The 11124-nt window shown below is 41.7% G+C and overlaps 1 pseudogene; it reads left to right on the top strand.

Annotated features, from left to right (window-relative positions):
* Positions 1–8015: 8015 nt before the first annotated feature.
* The window catches only part of LOC124009965, a 68606-nt pseudogene continuing 65497 nt past the window's right edge, over positions 8016–11124 (top strand).

The following is an 11124-nucleotide window of genomic DNA, read 5'->3' as shown; positions in this document are numbered from 1 at the left end:
AACAAGACTGGAGTGCAAAGTTGCGTGGAGAGTTTTACAAAGGTTCAAAAGGGGATTTCAAGAAATGTAAGGCAATGAATTCCGGTTTGCTTTCTTCTCTGAAGTTGCCTGAGTTGACAATCCAACTGTTATGGTGCTTGGTGCTTTACGGACATTTATATAAAAAGTATATATAGAAAGGTATAAAAAAACTATTGGGCAGAAAAAGTGCAGAAGTACATTTGAGAATTCTATTCGATTCAAGTAACAGCATTGAGAGAGATATGGCACGGTGAGTTAAAGAGCCAAGATCATTTTCTCCTTACAGTTGAATGTCACCAAATAATGATTATAGACAAAGTACTGTATATCTAGCTCATGTACTACTGTAGCTCTGTTGTCTCCATTTCTATAGGAGATATAATTGCTGAACATTATGCATTAATACGGGCATTAACTTTTTTGTATTCCTCGGCCACACTGAGAATTATAATGAATGCCTCTGTAATATAATTACAGTTTCAGTTGCTATGGCTACATGAAAATGCTAACAAATGGTGTTTTCGAAATCTCCAAGGTGAAAAAGATAGATCATTAAGATGATTTTGAATCTACCGGCAGTGAGACATTTTTGAGGCCCCAGAGATGGCAGTGTGTCTGCTATGGCTGAGAGAAGTTCTTACATCTCTATTCAATCAGCTGAATGTAGTGTGTTAATGCACCACAGCTGTGTTTTAGAGGAGATGAGAAATATCAATCAAACTGTTCTGTTCGGTTTTTCCTTTGGAGAACAAGGGACTTGAACCGTGCCATCTCTCTCAATGCTCTTACTTGAATCGAATAGAATTGATGTCCCCTAAAAGGTAATGAGTTGTTGTTCAGTGATTTTCAAATGATAGGCTTAGATGCTCAAATAGCTTTATATAATTAATCTGAATATGTCATGCAAATATCAACAGAGAAGCACAAGAGCTCCTTGTGGCTTTTCTTAAAAATAAGATCTCATCAACCCTTTAAAGCTAGCCATCAAGCCATGGCTGTTTTGAAATGGATTCTACATAAACACTAGTGACACCTACTTCAATTGTGGCCTTGCAATTGGCCTTGATTAACTTTTACCACTGAAAGCAATTACCATGACAATGCACAGCATTGAGTACAGTTCGTTACATGTTTTCGGCATAGTAACGAGATAAGGTTGACAGTTGCATCACTGAAAATGTTTCACATTGTGAAATGCATTACGAGTTAATTTAGCTTTTGATTAATTATTTTTCATGGGTTGTTTATTAAAACGTGTATCCCACCTTCATGGATATTTCCTTCAATAGATACTGTATATAATTAAAGCTTACAGAGGCAATTTGAAATTAGGCCCTGCTGTGCTCTCAATTACCAAATGTGGGTGTATTGTTCTTGGCAGAAATTCCACAAACTCCCAAGTCAGTGTGGACCTATTGGGGGATTAGTCAACAAACTAATATAGAGTTGTTGCAATATGCAGATGGACTTTTTATGGAGGCAGTGTTACCCATAGTAAGCAGCTTGGGTAATTATCTGGGCTATGTGATGTATAGGCAATTAACACTACATGGCGTTGTCTTTTTGGAGAAAGGACGGCAGCTGGAAAGGTGAAGCAATAACACATCATCGATCCTTTGGTACTTTGGGATTTTCCTCAAATCAAACAGCTGGAAAATATGATGCTCCGAAAGACAGATTGGTGTTTCTTAATTATCAAGTGCTCTATCAATTTTGCAGGTATTGATGGGTCCTAATTGCCCATATGGTTGTTTGCTTAACTTTGGCTCCGTTGGAGGACCCTAATGAAGATCTAACAGTAATTAATGTGCAGGTAAGAGGTAAGCACCTGCTTTCCTGTTAAAATATGTGTGGCACCTCACTTTTAAGTGCCCTGAACAATGAGGTGTGGCTGAGAATCCGATTATTATTTACATTCATGCTTTTTCACGCCCTCCTAATTGTTTTAGCTGATTAACTTGCTATGCTTACGCTTTTTAATTAAGGCTTTTTCAATTTTCAGGATTATGGCTTTTGTTTATTTATATTACATCTTGCAAAACAGTTTCCTGGGGGCAAACTTTTACTGGAAGGATGAGATTTGAATAATCTTCATGGTTAGAAAGAATCTGCTCATAAAATATTGCTATATAGAGGTTACTGAGCAAGATGATTGACCTTTAAGAACTATAATCAGGAAGATCTGTGCTGTTTCGCTGCTTGGTGACACCCAACCAGATTCTGATATTCACTAAAAAACATCCACAGCTTGACGCAGGGTATGATTATTTGGCAATGGTAGATTCTTCTTTTGAAAAAAGCAATATCATGTGCATCTCAGGGACCTGGTCTGTCTTTGCTTCTCCTCGAATGAGTGGGATGTCTCGCATGGTTAAACACATAGAGTATAGCTTTTGAGTTGGAATCACGATGCTATCGGTGCGATGCAGCTCGACGCATAGGGACCCAAATCTTGCGTAACCAAGATCTATGACAGCTGTTTGGCTTACCATAGCGTAGGAGGTGTACTCCTGATAATTGCTCTCATCCTTTCATCAAACCACGCTTAAGCAAATTGCCAGGCTGGAACTGATGGAAAGTTCTGCCTTGGCTGCCAGTTTTTATAATTGAGCCATAGTACAAACCCACCAACCCGGTACTATGAATACTCTTTTAGTGCAGATAGAAATCCACCCTCAGCAAGAAGCAATGGAGAAATATTGTGGGACAGCTGGCAGGGTTGCTGAGTAGTTAAAACACTGAGTATGAGTAGCTTAGTTCAAGAGAACATCTGGCCTTCTGGTAATGGGACTACACCTGCTTTGCTGGGCCCGGCCAGGAGGCAGGTGTTGGCCCACACTCACAAACCCTTATTAAGTCAGATTCAATAAGGACTCACAGCTGCACTCATTGCCATGCACACGTTACTGGGTATAACTTACAGGTATAGCATACTTATACTTTGTGGATGGTCAGCCTGATATTGTGCCATATGCTATTTATTATGAAGCAATGAAGAAGCACACTATCTGTCGCCTTTCTCTTAATGTATGGTCCTTGCCCAATTTGAAGAGCAGTGTATGCCTGTGTGCTTATGTGGGCCCATGTGTGTTTTTGAGTGTGTGTGCATGCGTGCGTGAGTGGGTGCGCATGTTCTATTCAGGGGTGTTAGCAACTGTGAACATTACCCACCTGCAAAACGTGGTGAATGCTACAAATGTGAATGGCACAAAAGTAACCCAGTTCCCCAGACCATACTTGTCTGAAATTTTATTTCTAAGTGCGAGACGGTAAAATGGTTTTCTATTCCACCTGTGTGCCCTCGTACCTTCATACTGAATTCAAGACATTCGTGTCTTCTCCTTGGTTTTCCTCTTGGGTAGAAAGGGTAAATAGGAAAGTACTTGATTTATGCAAGAAGAACATTAAATGTCAAGGCTAAATTCAGTATTTCCTCCATTATCTCACTGGCTTTTTTTTAGGATGTTGTATTCTTTTTATAATTAGGAAGAACTTCAACAGTGGAGCAATACGGCAGGCCTGGTATGGACATCTCAGTAAGAGGTGTTGCTTTCAGAACTTAGACTCATGTGAAAGGCATATTTCAAGCAAGGTTGGAAAGTCAGCACTAGAATTTGTATGAATCAGTTGTGGCTCGTTTTCCCCTCTACTGTAGCTTCATGAGATGACTACCATCATGCAGGAGATGATTTCATTTGTAACCGTATCGTGTGAGAAAAAATGACACAGCAAGTCATATTTTATTTATGCTAAAGTTGAATTTACACTTGGATTCAGCATATGAAATGTCATTTAAATCTAATATCCTGCTTACAACTGCAAAGTTCAACTGTCGAAATAGAAACATGGAGTTTTGGCTGTAAAGGGTATGGGCAATACAGGGAAACAGGCAAGAAAGGGAGGAATGGAGGGATGATACAGAATTAAAGGAGAAGCAGCAGCAGATACCACAGCTGTTTCCTGCAGCTTCTCATCTTTACGGTGGATCCACCCCAAGTGGCATGCTATTCCCTATATAATGCACTACTTTTGAAGAGACTCACAGGGCTCTGGTCAAAAGTAGTGCACTATTTAGGGAATAGGGTTCCATTTGGGATGCAGATGGGTCTTCCTCCCCAGTAGAGTGTGCACTGTGCAGTGTGCAATAACCCTACTTCTTCAAAGAGTATCTTAAATTACCCCACAGCACCCCTCATACACTAACTGTAAACCGCTTTGGATAAGAGCGTCTACTAAATGACTAAAATGTAAATGTGAGGGATACTGTTTAAGACGGGCCTTGTCTTGATGACTGGGCAGGCGGATGATGGGTAAAATTACGTTTTAATTATTCATTAATGTGATGCACAAAGGTGAAATTAAGTTCCCATTATTATTTCATAGTGATTCATTCTCAACCTAAGGTATATTATGTTGTATCCTCTTAGTTTTTGAAATAATGGATGGAATTCTAATCAGTTGGAATGCAGGTGCTTCAAGTATAGGTTCACACTACATGCTTTTTAAAATCCTACAGACAGATTTATCTTTCACATTGCAAGACAGTGAGAAACATGTGAGATGTAAGGTGTCCACTTCACAGCAGAATGAACGGTGGTGGGTGTTCTATGGTTTAAGTTTCCTTGAGATTTAAAAAGTCTATGATTATTCCTTAACAGTATTGGAGGATGACCACTGCTACCATATGCAATTACTGCACAAACTAATTGTTAAGCAATCATTGTTAATGCATGAATGTGATTTAAGAAATGCCAAAGTTAATACACAGGTAGACCAACCTAGAGAGCGACTTATTTGAAAGTGTTACCGAACAGTCATCTATTTTATGTGAGGAAAGCTTTAAGCAGATACATTTTAAAGTGGCACAGTTGAGCAGAAAGGGGAGGGAAACAAAGGGCAAAAGGAACATAATGCATATATTATATTGACCAAAAATATAAACACAACATGCAACAATGTCAAAGATTTGACTGAATTACAGTTCAAATGAGGAAATCATTCAATTTAAATAAACTCATTAGGCCCTAATATATGGATATACTGCATGGCCTCACAATGGGCATCAGGATCTCATCATGGTATTTCTGTGCATTCAAATTTACATCGATAAAATGCAATTGTGTTCGTTGTCCGTAGCTTATGCCTGCCCATACCATAACCCTACCGCAACCATGGGGCACTCTGTTCACAACATTGACATTAGCAAACTGCCCATCCCATGGTGCCGTACACATGGCCTGCTATTGTGAGGTCAATTGGACGTACTGCCAAATTCTTTAAAACAATGTTGGAGGTGGCTTATGGTAGAGAACATAAAAGTATCTGACAGCTCTGGTGAACATTCCTGCAGTCAACATACCAACATCCCTCAACTTGAGACATCTGCAGGCATTGTGTTGGGAATACTATTAGTCCCATATCACTTGTACAGTGTGTTCAAGCTAAAAGTTTGATTGTGCAGTGCATATTCAACACTACAGTAACTCATTAATATAAATAAACGTAATTTACCCCCCTCTTCAGGCATGATGTCTGAAGGAAATATATACTGTATAAATTATATGTACAGTATATATTATATAAGGTGCATTCAGGAAGTATTCAGACCCCTAGACTTTTTCCACATGTTGTTACGTTACAGCCTAAATTGGATGAAATAATTCCCCCCCTCATCAATCTACACACAATACCCCATAATGACAAAGCTAAAGAGGTTTTTAGACATTTTTGCAAATGTATTAAAAATAACAAACAGATACCTTATTTACATAAGTATTCAGACCCTTTGCCATGAGACCCGAAACTGAGCTCAGGTGCATCCTGTTTCCATTGATCAACCTGGAGATGTTTCTGCAACTTGATTGGAGTCCAACTGGTAAATTCAATTGATTGTACATGATTTGGAAAGGCACACACCTGTCTATATAAGGTCCCACAGAGCAAAATCCAAGCCACAAGGTTTTAAGGAATTGTCCGTAGAGCTCCGAGACAGGATTGTGTCGAGGCACAGATCTGGGGAAGAGTACCAAAATAATTCTGGTCCCAAAGAACCCAGTGGCCTCCATCATTCTTCAATGGAAGAAGTTTGGAACTACCAAGACTCTTCCCAGAGCTGGCTTCCCGGCTAAACTGAGCAATCGGGGGAGAAGGGCCTTGGTCAGGGAGGTAACCAAGAACCCGATGGTCACTCTGACAGAGGTCCAGAGTTCCTCTGTGGAGATGGGACAACCTTCCAGAAGGACAATCATCTCTGTAGCACTCCACCATTCAGGTCTTTATTGTAGAGTGGCCAGACAGAAGCCACTCCTCAGTAAAAGGCACATGACAGCCCGATTGGAGTTTGCCAAAAGGCACCTAAAGGACTCTCAGACCATGAGAAACAAGATTATCTGGTCTGATGAAACCAAGATTGAATTGTTTGGCCTGAATGCCAAGCGTCATCTCTGGAGGAAACCTGCCAGCATCCCTACGGTGAAGCATGGTGTGGCAGCATCATGCCATAGACATGTTTTTTGTTCACCTTCCAACAAGACAATGATCCTATGCACACAGCCAAGACACTGCAGCAGTGGCTTTGCGACATGTGTCTGAATGTCCTTGAGTGGCCCAGCCAGAGCACGGACTTGAACCCAATCGAACATCTCTGGAGAGACCTGAAAATAGCTGTGTAGTGTTTCTCCTCATCCAACCTGACAGAGCTTAAGAGGATCTGCAGAGAAGAATGTGAGACACTCCCCAAATACAGTTGTGCAAAGCTTGTAGCGATATACCCAAGAATACTCGAGGCTGTAATCACTGCCAAAGGTGCTTCAACAAAGTATTGCGTTAAGGGTCTAAATATTTATGTAAATTGATATTTCAGTTTTTCTTTTTTACACATTTGAAGAAATCTAATAAAAACATTTTTTTTCTTTGTCATTATGGGTTATTGTGTGTAGATTGATGAGGGGGAAAAATGTTTTAATCAATTTTAGAATAAGGCTGTAAAGTAACTAAATGTGGAAAAGTCAAGGGGTCTGAATATTTTCCCAATGCACTGTACGTATTATATATTTTTACTATAGCTGCCAACCACAGGTAGACACAAGAGCCCGCTCTCAATAAGTGTAAACAGCCTGCTGTTGCCGATCTGCTAATCATCAGATGGGCCCCCTACTTCCTCTCCTCCCCCATGTGGGTAACTGGCATGCCCTGCCTTGATTGGGTAACTGATTCATTTTTAAAAAATGGAATAATAAATGAATGTGACTGGTCAATAGTGTAAATCAGGGGCTGGGTCCATGAGGCAAAAATACATAAATAAAAATAACATAATTTTTGTATTATTATAATTTTGGATCCAACCACAGGAGCCCGCTCTCAATGTTCAAAACACACCAGAGAGCATAATTAAGCCCCAGAGGATCAGTAGTTTATAAAAAATAACTGTGGATTAAGTTTGATCACAAGCACATACAGGTACAGTATCTCCCAAAATTAACGAAACATAAATTGTCTTAAAAGGGTGTTGCAGATCCGCTTCAACAAATCCCTGGGGCCTATGATTTCTTAATCTGGCCCTGGGAGCGCTACCACATAAAATACCACATTGTGTATTTGATTGAACTGAGGTCTAAAGCAGGTTTTTTTATTCCCTTCCTTCACAGGTCTAGACCAATACTTGGAGTATAGCTCTCCAAATCTAGCTGAAGAAAGGCTCTTACAGTGTACTTAGTACAGGCCAAGATTGAATGCATCGACCTGGGAGGGAAGTCTAGCCAGTTGTAGTATTAGGTTTTTGGCTCTGAAAAAGAAAGTTACTGCATGTGTGTTTGATTAAATTGATCCCTAAGAGAAGCTCTGACGAAGGCTGTGAGGCTGATACATCAGCTAAATAAACACAAGTGATACTGTCAAGAAAGGTGTCCAAGTTTTTATTTTCTTTCAAGTTGACATCTGAATTGAGCCCAAAAACATGTCGTCTCTCTTTCCCTTTATAGGTCAGGAGGGATTAGTAGAAGAATGCTGGTCCCGGGTGCCAAACAGGAAGATGGTGATGCGTTGGCCGAGTGCTGCAGCTGTTAAATGGTTGCTGTTGATGCTCCTATGGCAGTGGACAGTGCTGGGCCACCTCGGCTGGGTTCTGGCCCTGGCTGAGGGACAGCAGAGTAAGAACCCCTCACTCACTGCTGCCAGCACTGGACGCCAGAGTGGCGGCCACCTGGATTGGCTACTGTCCGAGAAGGGACCTTTCCACCGTTGTCCTGAATACACAGAGTTCAAAGAACGCTTCCAGCAGGGTTTCTCCACACGCTATAAGATCTACAGGTGAGAATCTAGAGGCGAGGTGTGCGTGTTTGTGTGTGTGTGTGTACTGTGCCTTGAAAAAGTATTTACCACCCTTGGCCTTTTACCTATTTTGTTTAATTACAGCCTGTAATTTAAATGTATTTTTATTTGGATTTCATGTAATGGACATACACAAAATAATCCAAATTAGTGAAGTGAAATGAAAAGATTTTAAAAATTTAAAAAAAACTGAAAAATGGTGTGTGCATATGTATTCACCCCCTTTGCTATGAAGCCCCTAAATAAGATCTGGTGCAACTCATTACCTCCAGAAGTCACATAATTAGTTAAATAAAGTCCACATGTGTGCAATCTTAGTGTCACATGATCTGTCACATGATCTCAGTATATATACGCCTGTTCTGAAAGGCCCCAGAGTCTACCATGCCAATAAGCAAGTGGCACCACCAAGCAAGCGGCACAACCAAGCAAGAGGCACTAAGAAGACCAAGGAGCTCTCCAAACAGGTCAGGGACAAAGTTGTGGAGAAGTGCAGATCAGGGTTGGGTTATAAAAGAATACCTGAACCTTTGAACATCCAACGGAGCACCATTAAATCCATTATTAAAAAATGGAAATAATATGGCACCACAACAAACCTGCCAAGAGAGTGCTGCCCACCAAAACTCACAGACCAGGCATGGAGGGCATTAATCAGAGAAGCATCAAAGAGACCAAAGAAAACCCTGAAGTAGCTGCAAAGCTCCATTGTGGAGATTGGAGTATCTGTCCATTGGACCACTTTAAGCTGTACACTCCACAGAGCTGGGCTTTATGGAAGAGTGGCCAGAAAAAAAGCCTTTGCTTAAAGAACAAAATGAGCAAACACATTAGGTGTTCGCCAAAAGGCATGCGGGTGACTCCCCAAACATATGGAAGAAGGTACTCTGGTCAGATGAGACTAAAATTGAGCTTTTTGGCCATCAAGGAAAACGCTATGTCTGGCGCAAACCCAACACCTCTCCTCTCAACAGCATCATGCTGTGGGGGTGTTTTTCATCGGCAGGGACTGGGAAACTGGTCAGAATTGAAGGAATGATGGATGGCGCTAAATACAGGGAAATTCTTGAGGGAAACTTGTTTCAGTCTTCCAGAGATTTGAGACTGGGACAGAGGTTCACCTTCCAGCAGGACAATGACCCTAAGCATACTGCTAAAGCAACACTCGAGGGGTTTAAGGGAAAACATTTAAATGTCTTGGAATGGCCTAGTCAAAGCCCAGTCCTCAATCCAATTGAGAATCTGTGGTATGACTTAAATAATTCTGTACACCAGCAGAACCCATCCAACTTGAAGGAAATGAAGTAGTTCAAATCAAATTTAAAAAATATTTGTCACATACACATGGTTAGCAGATGTTAATGCGAGTGTAGGGAAATGCTTGTGCTTCTAGTTCCGACAATGCAGTAATAACCAACGAGTAATCTAACCTAACAATTCCACAACAACTACCTGATACACACAAGTGTAAAGGGATGAAGAATATGTACATATATATGAATGACTGATGGTACAGAACGGCATAGGCAATATGCAGTAGATGGTATAGAGTACAGTATATACATATGAAGTGAGTAATGTAGGGTATGTAAACATAAACGTGGCATTGTTTAAAGTGTCTAGTGATAGATTTATACATCCATTTTTACATTATTAAAGTGGCCGGAGTTGAGTCAGTATGTTGGCAGTAGCCACTCAATGTTAGCGGTGGCTGTTTAACAGTCTGATGGCCTTGAGATAGAAGCTGTTTTTCAGTCTCTCAGCCCCTGCTTTGATGCACCTGTACTGACCTCGCCTTCTGGATGATAGCGGGGTGAACAGGCAGTGGCTCGGGTGGTTGTTATCCTTGATGATCTTTATGGCCTTCCTGTGACATCGGGAGGTGTAGGTATCCTGGAGGGCAGGTAGTTTCCCCCTGGTGATGCGTTGTGCAGACCTCACTACCCTCTGGAGAGCCTTATGGTTGTGGGCAGAGCAGTTGCCGTACCAGGCGGTGATACAGCCAGACAGGATGCTCTCGATTGGAGGCTGAAGCCGAATTTCTTCAGCCTCCTGAGGTTGAAGAGGCGCTGCTGCACCTTCTTCACCATGCTGTCTGTGTGGGTGAACCAATTCAGTTTGTCCGTGATGTGTACGCAGAGGAACTTAAACCTTACTACCCTCTCCACTACTGCCCCGCTGATGGGGATAGGGGGGTGCTACCTCTGCTACGATTATCTCCTTTTTAAAAAACTTTGACCGTGAGATTATTTTCCTGACACCACACTCTGAGGGCCCTCACCTCCTCCCTGTAGGCCGTCTCATCGTTGTTGTTAATCAAGCCTACCACTGTAGTGTCGTCTGCAAACTTGAGGATTGAGTTGGAGGCGTGCATGGCCACGCAGTTGTGGGTGAACAGGGAGTATAGGAGAGGGCTCAAAACACACCCTTGTGGGGCCCCAGTGTTGAGGATCAGCGGGGTGGAGATGTTGTTACCTACCCTCACCACCTGGGGGCGACCCTTCAGGAAGTCTGGCCCCAGGTGCACAGGGTGGGGTTGAGACCCAGGGTCTCGACCTTGATTATGTGTTTGGAGGGTACTATAGTGTTAAATGCAAAGCTGTAGTCGATGAACAGCATTCTCACATAGGTATTCCTCTTGTCCAGATGGGTTAGGGCAGTGTGCAGTGTGGTTGCAATTGCATCGTCTGTGGACCTATTGGGGCGGTAAGCAAATTAGAGTGGGTCTAGGGTGTCAGGTATGGTGGAGGTGATATGGTCCTTGACTAGTCTCTC

This window comes from Oncorhynchus gorbuscha, linkage group LG22 (assembly GCF_021184085.1).
Source record: "Oncorhynchus gorbuscha isolate QuinsamMale2020 ecotype Even-year linkage group LG22, OgorEven_v1.0, whole genome shotgun sequence".
NCBI classification, from domain to species: Eukaryota; Metazoa; Chordata; class Actinopteri; order Salmoniformes; family Salmonidae; genus Oncorhynchus; species Oncorhynchus gorbuscha.
Note: the sequence above shows the minus strand (reverse complement) of the source record. Positions and strands in the feature narration are given on the sequence as shown.